This window comes from Harpia harpyja, unplaced genomic scaffold (genome assembly GCF_026419915.1).
Source record: "Harpia harpyja isolate bHarHar1 unplaced genomic scaffold, bHarHar1 primary haplotype scaffold_65, whole genome shotgun sequence".
In the NCBI taxonomy this organism is placed as follows: domain Eukaryota; kingdom Metazoa; phylum Chordata; class Aves; order Accipitriformes; family Accipitridae; genus Harpia; species Harpia harpyja.
In genome coordinates, this window is record NW_026293416.1 from 795,745 (window position 1) to 811,333 (window position 15,589).

The 15,589-nt window shown below is 48.9% G+C and overlaps 1 non-coding gene across 1 annotated transcript; it reads right to left on the minus strand.

Moving 5' to 3' along the window:
• Positions 1–11,856: 11,856 nt before the first annotated feature.
• LOC128138618 (small nucleolar RNA SNORD45) lies at positions 11,857–11,941 on the minus strand. Its single transcript, XR_008234090.1, has one exon. It is a non-coding gene; the product is annotated as a small nucleolar RNA SNORD45 (small nucleolar RNA).
• Positions 11,942–15,589: the final 3,648 nt, after the last annotated feature.

A 15,589-nucleotide genomic window follows, 5' to 3' on the forward strand; every position in this document is an offset into this window, starting at 1 on the left:
TCTTTAAAATCCTAGTAAGGTTCCTTTCCTCCTCCAACAACTGTTTACTTTCTTTCAATTGCTCCTGCAGACCTTTGATCATATCACTTTGACCAGACTTCTGCTTCCTCTCTTCCATCGCAGCTGCCAGACTCGCTCCCAGGACCACACAAATTATAGCTTTTCCTTTCCCCTTGTTAACCTTAGCTTCCTTCTGCAAGATTCTTATCCTATCCACCACAGTCTGTGGTTGAAACCAGTGGTTTTTCGCCCAATCTTGTCCCTGGAGTGAGGGGCAAGATCGGTGCGCCTCTAAAACATCATATAGTTTCTCTATTCCTTCAACCCGTGAGGGCACAAAAATCACAAACATCAACAGTTTCCTGAGCATCCATTTTCTCTAACACAAATCAGGGGGCCTGCGTTCTGAGAGGGTCACAACTTAACAACAAATTCCCCCTATTCTCTCTCAGGAGGGCACACTTTACAGTTACAGACCAACACAAATCAAAGGGGGTTACGTCTTGAGAGGGTCCCACAGTAGTACCGAATTCCCCCTTTTCACTCTCAAGAGGACACACTTCAAAGTTACACACTAACTCAGAGGAGGATTACGTCCTGAGAGGGCCACACATGAGTATCCAAATTCCCCCTATTCGCTCTCAGGAGCCAGACTGCACATTAACACAAAGGTTCCACAACAAAGTAGTGCAGCACTCTCATCTCTGGGCATCCTGTCCGTGACGCCAATTTAAAAAAAGTCCCAATCCAATATCGGGGAGGGTTCTTAAACGATCCCAAGAGCGAGATTAAGACACAAACGAGGTCAGATGCCGTACAACCTTACAAGTTTTATTTCCTGTAACAACTGGTAATAGCGATAGGACGGAGGGAAGAAGAAAGGAAAAAGAGGCAGACCTAAGCAAGAAAACAGAAGAGATATAGCAAGACTAGTTACCACCACCATGAAGCCAGCAACGTCCCGTTGACTCGGTCTCGATGCAGGTGATGGAGGGTCCAGGTTCCGGGTTCCAGCCAAAGTCCCAGTTCCAAGCGCTGCAGGTTCTCTTCAGTTGCTTTTCAGTGGCAGTTGCTTTTCAGTGGCAGTTGCTTTTCAGGTGCTTTTCAGTTTTCTGAGAGAGGAGTACGCAGTTCTTTTATTGTCCCGGTCCCCACGATTTCTCCGAAAAGTCCACCCATTTCCACGGAGCTCATTACCATACGTGCCGCCCCGTGTTCCTCCATGGGCGCATGCCCAGGTGTTCACGGTGGTTTCTTCACCTTGCTCGTGGGCAAGCACAGCTTGGTAGGCACTGCTAGCTTCAGGCGGATATGGTGGTTTCTTCAGGGACATTTTGCGCGTACTCCCCCACAGCAACAGGATGTCGAGGCTCTTTGCAGCAGCAATGTTGAGACAAACATTTCCAGCCAACACAGCCTCTTGCAACTCTTTGACAAGCATGATGAGTTGTAGAGACCTTTTTAATGTGTCTCCCCCTTTTGCTACTAGTGTTTCTGTAGAGACCCTTGATCCATTAAGTACAGTCCTCACCTCCTGTCCCACTCCTTTCTCTCCCCTGGTTTCATCTAGTAATGCAAAGTAGGGGTTTCTTTCTCCATTTTTCACTTTCCAAAGCAAGGGTTCTGTGGTGTAAAAAAAAAAAGCTCATGCTGCTTTTAATTTAATATTGGCCTGCCATGTCAGTCCTGTGCTGCTTCTGACTGCAAAGAAGTCTAAGCAGACAGGGCAAGCAGAGGGTTGGAGGTGAAAATGATGCCTTGTTGTGCTTGGAGTTCCAGGGGCAGTAACCTTGTGGGCCTCCAAACCCAGGTGCCTGGTGTCCTGCTCAGCCTAACTGGGCAGTGAGCTAGCTAAAGCAGGTTTGAGCACCTTCTACAAACAGAGCTTGACTTGTGCTGCTCTGCATGCTGACATACAGCTCTTGGATTTAGATTAAAACAGATGTATGTACAGCTAAGCCTCTGAACTATAAAAATCGACCACTGTGTTTAAGAGCACAAGGCTCTGCTAGCAACATTAGCTGCAGATTGGTTGATGTTTTCATTCATCCTCTTCCATAAACAAAACCAAGGTAATGCTGAATTTGCTGCAACAGCTCTGTTTAACAGACCACTTTGTTATATGTCCTTCCTCTACAATCAACTATAATGTCCTTCCAGAATCAGTAGAAGCACAGCAAAGACATTGAACTAAAAGAAGCCAGTGTTAAATTGTCTTGTTTAATGTTAGCAGGAAGCTGATGGGAATATCCTTAAATCAAAACTGATATGAAACACATTTCATGTGTCCAAAACTTGTGCTGTATGTAGTGTCACCCTTTGTGGATTTCAAACTTTTTCTCATTTCCTGGCCATCAGTTCTAACTGTCTAGCACAATGCAAATAAGCTGTCTTAAGAGGTTAGCAACTTGGATCTTTTCTTATATCCACAAATGTTTTTTTAAAAAAAGTAGTTGTGACTTCTAAGTTAGGTCAAGTTATCTAAAAACCAGAAGCAGGATCTTTTTTCCCTGATTTATGTTAATGCTGGGCAAAAGAGCAGAAGCTGATTTGGAAACCTGTAAGTGGAAGGGTGTTTTCCAGTAACATGGTTGGTTTGTTGGTTTTTTTTCTTTTATGGATGTCGTGGTTTAACCCCAGCCAGCAACTAAGCACCACGCAGCCGCTCACTCACTCCCCCCCCAACCTGCACCCAGTGGGATGGGGGAGAAAATCGGGAAAAGAAGTAAAACTCGTGGGTTGAGATAAGAATGGTTTAATAGAACAGAAAAGAAGAAACTAATAATGATAATGATAACACTAATAAAATGACAACAGTAATAATAAAAGGATTGGAATGTACAAATGATGTGCAGTGCAATTGCTCACCACCCGCCGACCGACACCCAGCTAGTCCCCGAGTGGCGATCCCCCACCCCCACTGTGGACACATATTTAGCTAACAGTCACAAGAGCATTCCAGATGCCTTTAGAAGACCTTGAACAGAATAAACAAGAAGACAAAAAAAGAAAGATGCCAATTAGAAGAACACAGGTGCACATTCCAAGATAAAGGGAACTTGGCACAAAGAACCGCAATTCGGCAGTTTATCTTGACCAATTAGACTGAGACAAGTTTCGCGTGTTTTAGTTAATATAACCAATTGTGTCCTAAGTTTATGCGCGTGTACAGTGTTAGTATAACCAATTATATCTTATGTTTATGCGCGTGTACAGCGTTGATATAACCAATCATATTTCATGCTTGTGCGCATGTACAGTGACTTTGCAGAATATGTGACTATAAGTATGTGTGTGTTTTAGCAATAAAGTGTCGTCTGCTGTCTGCTCTCAAGATTACAGGCGTCCGTCTACTTCAATCTCCTCAAATGGTGACCCCGACGTGATTGCGGGCCGAGAAAACGCTGGAATTGCTGGAAGTGTGTCCGGAGGAGACTCTAGCCGAACGATCGTCTAGCCAGCTGGACTGAGCCGACAACCTTCTCCCGGGAGATCAATCACCCTGCTCGTTTGGAAGTAAGGTGAGCGGCTAAGAGGATTAAAATGGGTGCCCAGATGTCTGTGGAAGAAGGGGCAATTGTACGAATGCTTTCGCATATCCTCTCCGTGAGAGGGATTAAGTATGATTCAAATACTTTAGGTATGATGCTGAAGTGGCTTAAGGACCATGGAGCCCCCACTTCGAATGTAGAAGTCTTTGAAGTTAAAAATTGGGAAGAAATGGGAAAAGTAATTTGGGACTTTGTATCGCGTGGGGACATGAAGGCTCAGAAAATCTCTGCTATGTGGAGATTGGTGCTGGAAACGTTGAAAGCCCTTAAGGCAGAAAAGGAGATGGCTGCTGCTGTAAAAAATTTCAATTGAAGATACCCCGGAAAAGAAGAGAAATGTGTGTGGTGAGGTGGTAAATAATTCGGACAGTGATGAGGAATTAAACACCGAGGGAGATGTCACTAATGGAGGCAACGATCAACCTTTAAGTAACCTGCCTCTCGAGCAGAGACCTATCCCCTCTGCACCTCCCTATGAGACAGATACATCCCCAGGAGAAGCTATAAAAAAGCGATGGAAGGACATAAATGATAAAATGTTAACCGAAGGTCTAAATCCTGTGGCTTTTCCAGTTACAGTCAGGCAGAATGCCCCAAATGTGTGGCAACCTTTCAATTGGGATTTAGTAAAAGAAGTACGGAAAACAGTAATGGCTAATGGACTGTCTGCTCCGTTTAGTCAGGCGTTATTGGAGAATATATTTTCTGGTCAAATTTTAACGGGCTTTGACTGTACACAATTGGCTACAATGATTTTAACCCCGACTCAGCGTCTATTATGGAAGGTGAAATGGGCAGAATTATGTGATTTAGCGGCACTGAGAAATTTGGACCGCCCAGAAGGAGATCCGAGGTATATGATCACTTCTGCTCAAATGATGGGGACTGGTGACTTTGCAGATGTTAATAGGCAAGCGAGGCTACCGGTGGAAGTATTACAAGAATCAGCTTCCTTAGCTCTGAAGGCAATGGTAACCTTGCCTGAAGCTGGAAAGTCAGAACAATCATTTACAAGTGTAAGGCAGGGTAATACGGAACCTTATCTGTCCTTTATTGATCGTCTGCGAGATGCTATTGAAAAGCAAATAGATAATGCTGATGCCAAAGAAGCATTGATAATAAAATTGGCTGTGGAAAATGCAAATGCAGACTGTAAAAAAATACTACAGTCGATGCCAGGAAGAGTGACGCTAGTAGATATGATAGAGGCCTGTAACAAAGTTGGGTCTTTGGAGCATAAAACTACATTAATGGCCAATGCTTTTGCTGTAGCCATGCGAATGGATACAAAAAATGTTAAGAAATGCTATAAATGTGGACAACCGGGACATTTGCAATTTCAGCGTAAAGAAGGGCGAAACAAAGTGGAAGCTGGGCCTAATATATGCCCTCGTTGTCATAAAGAGAGACATTATGCTAACCAATGTAGATCTCGTTTCACAAATGAAGGTGTAGCTCTGCCACCTCGAGGTACCCCATCAATGGGAAACTACAAGAAGAGTGCAGGGAGCGGTGCGATGACCCCAACAGCTCCGAAAGGATCCCAGAACAGCGCCAAGAAGGATGTCTGGCAGAATTGCCAGCCCGAACAGCTGGAAGTGCCGGAGTGGATGTCTCAACAATAGAAACCATTCTACTATGGAACTCTCAGGTACACCGTGTGCCAGTAAACGCACAAGGACCATTAGGTAATGGGCTTAGTGCCCTGTTGTTGGGATGGTCTAGTATAACATTACAAGGAATTTTTGTGCTTCCCGGGGTGATTGATGGGGACTACACAGGTCGCATTTATGCTATGATTTGGACGCCGTCTCCACCAGTATCGATACAGGAAGGAAGCAGAATTGCACAGCTAGTCCCTTTTAAAGCAAATGTACCATGTAAGGTTAATCAACAGCGTGGCAATGCAGGGTTTGGATCTACGGGATTAGAAGCTCAAATTATGTGGTCAAGGGAGGTCAATAAAACAAAACCTAGTATATCAGCAGAGTTACAAAATGCAAAGAACAGGCCAGAAAAAATAAAATGACAAGCTTTAGTGGACACTGGAGCAGATGTAACAGTTCTGTCGTGGGAGGACTGGCCTGTTACTTGGGAGCTTTCTGAGATGGATTCAAAACTGTTCGGTGTGGGAGGATTATCAAAAACTCGACAAAGCAAATATATGATTCAATTGATTTGTCAGAATTCAGTTTCTTATATCAAACCTTATGTAACCAATATCCCTATGAACCTGATAGGCAGGGATGCATTAAGTCAAATGGGATGTGTGCTTAGTACAGGAGACAATTTTGTGGCGCGGCCATTGATGGGCGACCACGCCTAAAACTGAAATGGAAAACAGAGGAACCGATTTGGGTAGATCAATGGCCGCTGACTGAATCTAAGGTCGCCATCTTGAAACAGTTAGTACAGGAGCAATTGGAACAAGGGCACTTGGTGAATACCACGAGCCCTTGGAATACACCAGTTTTTGTCATTCCAAAACAATCTGGGAAATGGAGACTATTGCATGATTTAAGAAAGATAAATGAAGTAGTGGAAAATATGGGAGCCCTTCAATTAGGGTTACCCACGCCTACTCTGATTCCACAAGGATGGACCATTTTGATTATTGATTTAAAGGATTGTTTCTTTACAATATATTTAGACCCAAAAGATGCGGAAAAATTTGCCTTTTCTATCCCCACCATAAACAAACAGGAACCCATGGAACGTTATCATTGGGTAGTTCTGCCACAAGGAATGAAAAATTCTCCAGCCATATGCCAATCCTATGTATCCCAAGCTCTAAAAGGGTTTAGAGAACAAAATCCAGACTTGATTATTTATCACTATATGGATGATATCTTGATAGCAGGGAGAAGAGAGTTATCCGAAAAGCTCAAAGAATTGACTACACAATTGTCTGATTTTGGTTTAAAAATAGCACCAGAAAAGGTACAAAAAATGCAACCATGGAAATATTTAGGCTGGAAGATTTTAGAAAAAACTATCGTTCCACAAAAACTGGAAATTACAGACAAGATTGAAACATTGAATGATGTGCAAAAATTACTGGGGACAATCAATTGGGTTCGAACACTGTTGGGAATAGATAATGAGCTTCTGACCCCTTTATTTGAAATGTTACGAGGTGACACTACCTTAACGGCACCTCGACAATTGACTCCTCAAGGTAAACAAGCATTACAAAAGATAGCAGATCTAATATCCCAGAGTCAGGCTTTTAGAATTAAAGAAAATCTTGACATTAATCTTAGCATTTTAAACCGAGAAAAACAACCCCTCGGGATCATATATCAATGGGAGGGAAGTCACAAAGACTTGTTAATAATAGAATGGATCTTTTTAGCTCACCAGGCCCAAAAAACCATATTTTCTCGAATTGAAATGATTTCAGAATTAATTATAAAGGGGAGACATCGGATTATTGAGATTTGTGGACAAGAACCACACACGATTGTCGTTCCTTTGACTCAAGGATATTTACAATGGTGTCTACAGAATAGTCTAACTTTACAAATTGCTTTTGCAGATTTCGAAGGAAAGATAGATATTCATCTTCCTGCACACAAAATGTTTACCTTGCTACAAAATATACAACTAGAAGAAAAAGAATTGTGTGCAGAGTTACCTACTGATGGTCCTACAGTATATACGGATGGCAGTGGAAAAACAGGAAAGGCAGTAGTAGTTTGGAAAGAAGGTCAGGTATGGAAAAATCACATTGTCACATGTGAAGGCTCCCCCCAAGTGGTGGAACTTCAAGCTGTAATAGAAGTATTTAAAAAGTGGCAGGATGTTGAGGTCAATATTATTGCTGATTCTTTAGATGTGGTAGGTGTAGTAAAACGCTTGAGATGGGCTTATTTGAAAGAAATTGATAACATCACATTGTTTGAAAAATTTAAGATGTTGCTATTTCTGTTAAACCAACGGACAAAGTGTTATTATATAATGCATGTGTGAAGTCACACCAGTTTGCCTGGATGGATCACAGAAGGGAATAAACGAGCTGATTTGCTAGCTAATCCTGTATGGACCGGGCCACCCTCCAATAAACTTCTACAGGCACGTGGAGCTCATAGTTTTTTCCACCAACCAGTGAAAGTATTAGCCAAACAGTTTCAGATTTCTGTAGCAGATGCCAACGCCATCATTCAATCCTGTGCTGAGTGCCAGAAATTATCTGGGCACGGAGATGGCGCTGTAAATCCTAGGGGTCTGCAGTCCTTGCAATTGTGGCAGACTGATGTGACTCATGTACCAGCTTTTGGAAAATTGTGTTATGTTCATGTTTCTGTTGATACATATTCCTTGATGATATGGGCCACAGCACTTGCGGGCGAAACAAGCCGACATCTACAAACACACTTACGACAAGCATTTGCAGTAATGGGTGTCCCGGCCCAGATAAAAACAGATAATGGACCATGTTTTATAGCACAACGGACTCGGGAATTTTTTCAGCAATGGGGAGTTACTCATATTACTGGCATTCCTCATTCTCCCACAGGTCAAGCTATAATCGAACGTACTCATAAAGTATTAAAAGACTTTTTGGAAAAACAAAAAAAGGGGGAATTAGGGGAACCTCCTTCAAATAGACTCATGAAAGCAATAAATGTGATGAATTTTTTGACCCTGCGTGGAGAGTCAGTTGTCCCCCCTGTAGTTCGGCATTTTCAAACAATGAATAGTGGGATTCAAAATATTGATAATGGGTGGAAAGTCTGAGTTAAAAATATGGAGCGTCAGCAATGGGAGGGACCTTTTAAAGTAATAACGTGGGGCCGAGGTTATGCTTGTGTCATTACAGAAAATGGGCTGAAGTGGATTCCAACTAAATGGACGAAACCTTATGCTGAGATTGATATGGAACACGCTGACTGTAGTAAGCAGCATGACAGTGGCACCGGTGATTGATCCACATCATTTAACACCGTGGGACAGTAAGAATGTTTGGGTGACACTGACAAAAGCTATTAATCAAACCTCTTTTTGTGTGTTATTGGCATTAACTGAACAGTCTTTTATTCTTATGTATTTTATTAGGTATAATGTTGCTTTTGCCGTGTTTAATTAGCTGTGTTCATAGGTTTTTGCAAAGGGCAATACAGCATGTTGTTACTTGTCGAAAAACAAAAAAGGGGGAATTGTGGACACATATTTAGCTAACGGTCGCAAGAGCATTCCAGATGCCTTTAGAAGACCTTGAACAGAATAAACAAGAAGACAAAAAAAGAAAGATGCCAATTAGAAGAACACAGGTGCACATTCCAAGATAAAGGGAACTTGGCACAAAGAACCGCAATTCGGCAGTTTATCTTGACCAATTAGACTGAGACAAGTTTCGCGTGTTTTAGTTAATATAACCAATTGTGTCCTAAGTTTATGCGCGTGTACAGTGTTAGTATAACCAATTATATCTTATGTTTATGCGCGTGTACAGCGTTGATATAACCAATCATATTTTATGTTTGTGCGCGTGTACAGTGACTTTGCAGAATATGTGATTATAAGTATGTGTGTGTGTTAGCAATAAAGGGTCGTCTGCTGTCTGCTCTCAAGATTACAGGCGTCCGTCTACTTCAATCTCCTCATACGACGTGACGGAGCGGGTGGCCCTGCAGAGCAGCCCCGGCGCCCTCGAGCATTTCCACATGAAGCTTTTCCGAGCCCAGCACAACCTCTACCTGGCCGGTTTTGCCCTCCTGCTCTCCTTGTGAGTTTGGGGGGGGGGGGGCAAATCTGGGGGGGGGGTCTGGGGGTGCCGCGGAGCCCGGCTTACCCTGCCTCCCGCAGCCTCCTGCGCCGCCTGGTCACCCTCATCTCGCAGCAGGCCGTGCTGGGCGCTTCCAGCGAAACGTTCTGGAAACAGGCGGAAGGCGCCAGCCAAGCCGCCCGCCGTTACACGGAGGATAACGATGCCTTGCGGAAGGTATGGCGGGAGGCGGGGGGGGGGGCGAAGGAGGCATCCAGGCGCCTCGGGCCCTGACGTGCCCCCCCCCCGCCAGCAGCTGCAGGAGGCAGGGGGTGACGGGGGCGGCCCGTCGTCCCCCTCCCACGACAAGAACGAGACCCTCAAGGCCAAGGTGGAGAAGCTGAAGGAGGAGCTGGCGGCCAGCAAACGCAGTACGGGCAGAGCTGCGGGGGGGCATTATGTTGTGGGGGGGCGTTACGGTGTGTGTGGGGGGCACTGCTGGTTTATTTGGGGGTGACCCTGACACAGACAACCCCCCCCAACAGCTCTGGAGAAGGCGGAGAACGAGGTGCAGGCCATGCGGCGCCAGGCCGAGGGGCTGACGCGGGAGTACGACCGGCTTCTGGACCAGCACGCGCGCCTGCAGGTAGGGAGGGGGGGGGCACCCCAAACCCCCTACGACCCCCCCCCCCAACCCCCTTTCAACCCCCCCCCAACCCCCTTTCTTACCCTTAACACCCGCTCTGCCTGCCCCCCCCCCTCCCCAGCAGCCCATGATGGCCCCTGGGACAAGAAGGAGGAGTGATGACTCGGCCAAGCCTGGCCACACCCACCGGGCCACGCCTTCCCTCCCCCCCATCCCAGTTCAGGGAGTGGGGGCAAAACTTGGACAAGGTGTTTCCAGCCCCCCGGCCCTTACCCTGTGTTTGGGGACCCCCTGCTCTGTGGCAGCACTCCGGGGGGGTGGGGGGCACGGGGGGGCTCTGAACCCCGTTTCAGGGGGTCCGAGCCCCCCCTTTTGCCCCTTCCAGGGGGGGTTTCCCCAGGTGTGCACAGTGGGGGAACTCCCCCCCCCCCAAAAAACACACCAGCTTCTGCTTCAATAAACATGTGGGATCAGGCCACGCTCGTCTCCACCTCCCACCCTCTCGGGGACCCCCCCCCAGCACCCCAATTTCCCCCTCCCCCAGGTCCCTTTTTACCCCCCCGTTGTCACCCAGGTACGGAGATCCCCGAGGCTCAGCCATTTTTATTGGCACCATGCACAGGAACGGGGAGCTGGGGGGGGAGGGGGGCAGCTCGTTTGTCCGTCCGTCCAGGCCCCACGGCCATTGCAGCGTGGGGTTAGTCCGTCCCATCTGTGGGTCCCGTAAGGCTGCAGGGACGGCCGTGGGGGCCGTCTCACCGTGGGGCTGGCCGTCTCGCCGTGGGGCCGGCCGTCTCACCGTGGGGCGGGTTCCTCCACGAGCGGGGCACCCCACGCGCTACAAGGCGGCGTGCAGGGCCCGGGCCTGGCCCCGCAGCGCTTTGAATTCCCTCTGCACAAAATCCGTCAAAGCTTTCCGCATTTCCACCTGGGGGGGAGGGGGGGGGAACGAGCCGGGCCCCGTCGAGCCGTGGGGCCGGGAAGAAGAGACCCCACAGAGCCGTGGGGCAGAACGGGGTTGTTTTGTGTGTGTCCCCCCCCCCGCCGTGGGGCAGCTCCCCCAGCGCTCACCGTTGACGTACCCTCCGCCCGGAGTCGCTCCAGGAGGGGCCGGACGCTGAACGGTCGCCCCACGACCACCGTAATTCGCTACGGGACAGCGTCAGTAACCCCCCAGCAGCCCCCCCCCCACCCCAAACCCCACCGCCTGCCCCATAGCCAGCCGCACAGCCCCCCCCCCCCCCCCCCCAAAGCCACCCTACCCTGCTCTCAGTTAGCGAGGTTTAGGAATACCTCTGTGGTGCCGCTTTTGGGAGTTTCTCCTTGGAAATCGAGGCAAGAGACGCCTTTCCCAAGGTGCAGAAGAAACCGCGTAGACTTGTGCGTACTTTCTAGGTCATGCAAGTAAAGCCAGATGCCAGCCAGAGACCGGGAGCGTGTTTGCATTTCTCCCCGATAAGTCAAATGCCCTATTTTTCATGGGTTTCTCATAGGAATAGGAATCGTGAGCGGGCACAGAAGGGTTTCTGTGCTGGGATACAGGTCATTGTTTTGTCATCGCAGCTTGCACGGTGCCGTTTTGAGCGTTGACAGCGCACCAATGTTTACCTACTGCTGAGCGGTGCTTATGCAGAACCAAGGGCTTCTCCGTTTCTCGCTCTGCTGCCCCAGTGAGCTGGCTGGGAGGGGACACAGCAGAGACCGCTGCCCCGAGCTGACCGACGAGGTACCACGGTCCGTTCCACGTAGTGTCACGCTCAGCAAGAAATTCGGGACTGGGGGAGTCTTCCCAAGGCAGCCGTCGCACCGAGATGGCTGGGCGTCTGCCTGCTGGTGAGAGGTGGTCGGTGGTTGCTGTCACGTCCGTTGGTTTCCTTTCTTATTCCCTGCGCTTGTTAAACTGTCTTTATCTCGACTCCCTTAGGTGACAGCCTAAGGAAAATGGAGCCTCCTGGGTCTCAGAGTAATTCCAGAGCTAAAGCGGCGACAGACATCGGCTCTGGATCAGATAATACGTGCCGACGCTCATCGCTGACCCAAGAAGACATGCTCCTCCTGTCCTACCCGAGGGTTTCAAATCCAACACGCTTTCTTCCTAAAGCAGGACGCTGCCTTATTTACTTGTAACGCCGTTCCTACGCTCCTTGAGATGCGGCTAGAGGTGGGTTACGCAGACCATCAAGCCGCCGTTTGGGAGCACCAGAGCCTTTTGGGTACTGTTTGTCACCACCGTTTGCGTGAGAAGGGAACTAAAACACAATAGACGGCGAGAAATTTAACCTGCCGTGGAGATAGCTACGGTGAGCAAGTCCGATTTTGTGCTTTACAAAGCATCATTTTTAAAATTCAACCCTGAGTTTTGCAAGTGTAAACCCTTATTTTTATAATGCAAGCCTCAATGTTAGGGCAAAAAGCATCAATTTAAAAGACCAAAGCCTACTTTGGGGGGTGCAAACAGTCATTTTTAAGGTCCAGACCCACATATATGGAGTACAAAAACTAATTTATTAGCTCCAAGGTCCGTTCTTAAGGTTCAGAGACTCATTTTAAGGGCCCAGAGCATCATTTTTAAGCCCCAAAGTCTGATCTGGAAGGACCAAAGCCTCATTTGTAGAGTCTAAATCCGAATTTATACAGTCCAAAGCCTCATTTTTACTTTCCAAACTCTTAGCTTTGCCTTCCAAAGCCTCATTTTAGTTTCCAAAACCTTCATTTTTAGGGTGCAAAGGCTCAGTGTTAGTTTGCATAGTCTCATTTTCAGGGTCCAAAGCCTCTTTTTTAGGATCCAGACAGGCATTTTTAGGGTCCAAGCTGCATCTGGAGTGTCCAAACCCTCATTTGGAGGGTCCAAAGCCCACTTCTAGGGCTCAAAGCCTCATGCTTAGGTCCCAAAGCCTCATTTTTAGGGTCCAAAGCTTTGATTCTAGGGTTGAAGGACTTCAGTTGTAGGCTCCCAACCCTCTTTTTAAGGTACAAACCCCTCACTTAGGGCTCAAAGCCTCATTTCCTTAATGCCCGAGGCATATAATGAGCATCCAAAGACCCATTTGTAGGGTCCAAAGCCCCGTTTTAGGGCCAAAATCCTTGTTTTTAGGCTTTAAAAACGGCCCTTTGGAAATGGTGACTCATATGGGCCCTGGCAATATGAAAGAGGGGTCTCAGCATCCCCGGGCCCCCGCTGCCTGCGGCTGTCTGAACCTGTCCCAGCTCTTTCTGGGAGACGGAGATCGCCGCAGGAAGGGGTTACTGGGAGGAGGTACTGGTCCGGCCGACTTGGGAGGGTCCGTACCAGTTCCTTGTGCTCTTTCTAGTTAGCGCCCAACAAGAAGAGGGTGGAAGACGACCTCCGGCAGAGCCTGCCGTACCTGCGGGACACTCGAGCCACCTTGCCAGCGGTGGCCATCAGGTTCATCGGTGGGCCACAGTCCTTGGCCGCAAGGTCTTGCCGCACGGCACCCGAGGAACCGGAGCTGCGGGATATCTGCGACGGCGAGGAGGGGCTGGTGGGGCAGGGGACGGGGACTGGGCAGGGTGCCGTGGTCTGCAGGGGACTCCTGGGGGTCTCTGCAGGCAGTGGGGGGGGGTCACGGCTGCTCCGCTGCCTTCTCTTGTGGCCCTCCCGCCCTTGGCGAAAGACCCTGAACTCTCCGTCAGGACTCCAGCAGCGGAGGAGATCTTTGTCCCGATAAGAGAGATGCCAACGTCGGGATGGAGCCTGTAGTCGCTGTGCTGCTGGCCCCTGGTAAGCCCTGAAGAAGTGAAATCCTCCTCTGGAAAACAGCTGTATTTTAATAAATTTAGGGTTTTTTTAATAAAGCTGGAACAACAAGCCCAGTCCCATGCTGTCCTTCCCATGGAGAACACCCAGAGCGTGCTGAGCAGACAGCGTCATGCCTGGCTTGTGCTGCTGCCTGCAGGACAGCACAGCGGGACCCAGGGTGTCCTTGCAGAAAAGTCCCAGCTGCTCCGCTGGACCACAGAACCCGGAGAGGAGGAGGAGGAGAGAAGCTTTAGCCCAGCCTGCCTCTCCTGAGACATCTCAGGGCACCCGTGCTCTGCCGAGCTGGCAAATTGTCATTTGTCCTGGCATCTAAACCCTCTCGTTTACAGGGGAGGTGTGCTGGTTTGGGCTGGGATAGAGTTAATTTTCTTCACGGTAGCTGGCATGGGGCAATGTTTCGAGCGGGAACAAGGAGTTATACCAGATGTCCCGAGTGGGGACAGCCCAAAACTACGTAAGCCAAGCAGGGCAGGAACAAAACTGCCGCCAGCCACCTCGAGCGGGAATCTGGCAAAGCTGTGGCTGATGGAAAGCTGACAAACCCTGGAGGCAGGAGAAAAGGCGGGTCGCAAGCGGTGTTCCCCAGGGCTCAGGATTGGGGCTGGTTCCAATAGCTTTACCGATGATTTGGACGAGGGGATCGAGTGCTCCCTCAGCAAGTTTGTGGATGACACCAAGTTGGGAGGATGGGTTGATCTGCTGGAGGGTGGGAAGGCTCTACAGAGGGATCTGGACAGGCTGGATCGATGGGCTGAGGCCAATCGTATGAAGTTCTACAAGGCCAAGTGCCGGGTCCTGCACTTTGGTCACGGCAACCCCTTGGAATGCTACAGCTTTGGGGAAGAGTGGCCGGAAAGCTGCCCGGCAGAAGAAGACCTGGGGGTGCTGGTTGACAGCCGGCTGAATATGAGCCAGCAGTGTGCCCAGGTGGCCACGAAGGCCAACGGCATCCTGGCCTGTCTCAGAAATAGTGTGGCCAGCAGGAGCGGGGAGGTGGTTGTCCCCCTGTACTGGGCACTGGTGAGGTGACACCTCGAGTCCTGGCTTCAGTTTTGGGCCCCTCACTACGGGAAAGACGTTGAGGTGCTGGAGCGTGTCCAGAGAAGGGCAACCGAGGTGGTGAGGGGTCTGGAGAACAAGGAGAAGGGTCTAGAGAACTTCCGAGGAGCGGCTGAGGGAACCGGGGTGGTTTAGTCTGGAGAAGAGGAGGCTGAGGGGAGACCTCATCGCTCTCTACAACGACCTGAAAGGAGGGTGTAGCGAGGTGGGTGCTGGTCTCTCCTCTCAAGTAACTAGGGATAGGAGGAGAGGAAACGGCCTCAAGTTGCGCCAGGGGAGGTTTAGTTTGGATATTAGAAAAAATTTCTTTACTGAAAGGGTTGTCAGGCATTGGACCAGGCTGCCCAGGGAAGTGGTGGAGTCACCATCCCTGGAGGTGTTCAAAAAGCGCGTAGACAAAGCACGACACAGCTGGTTGTACTGGGTCCTCCCGTAGAGAACTCAACTTTTTTACATGTGCTTCCGTGCAACAATATTGTCTCATCTCTTTTCAAATGTCGTCGCCCTGCAGTCGTTGCTGAGGGAATGGCTCCGCCACAAAGGATCCTCTTTCCCCCGGAGAAGATTTACATGGACTGGCAGCAACGATGCAGAGCTGGAGCGGGACTCCACAACTCGGGCAACATGTGTTTCCTCAACTCCGTCCTGCAGTGCCTGACATACACCCCACCTCTGGCCAACTACCTGCTCTCTCGTGAGCACAGCCAGTCGTGTGAGTACTTTTAGGAACAGCTCCTTGTAAATCTGTCGGGCACTTCCCAAGGATTCCAAGAATCTGGAATTTAAGAGAAAAGCAGCCCTTCTTTGCCAATTCCCCGAGTGGGTCTTCTCTGAACACTCAAGCC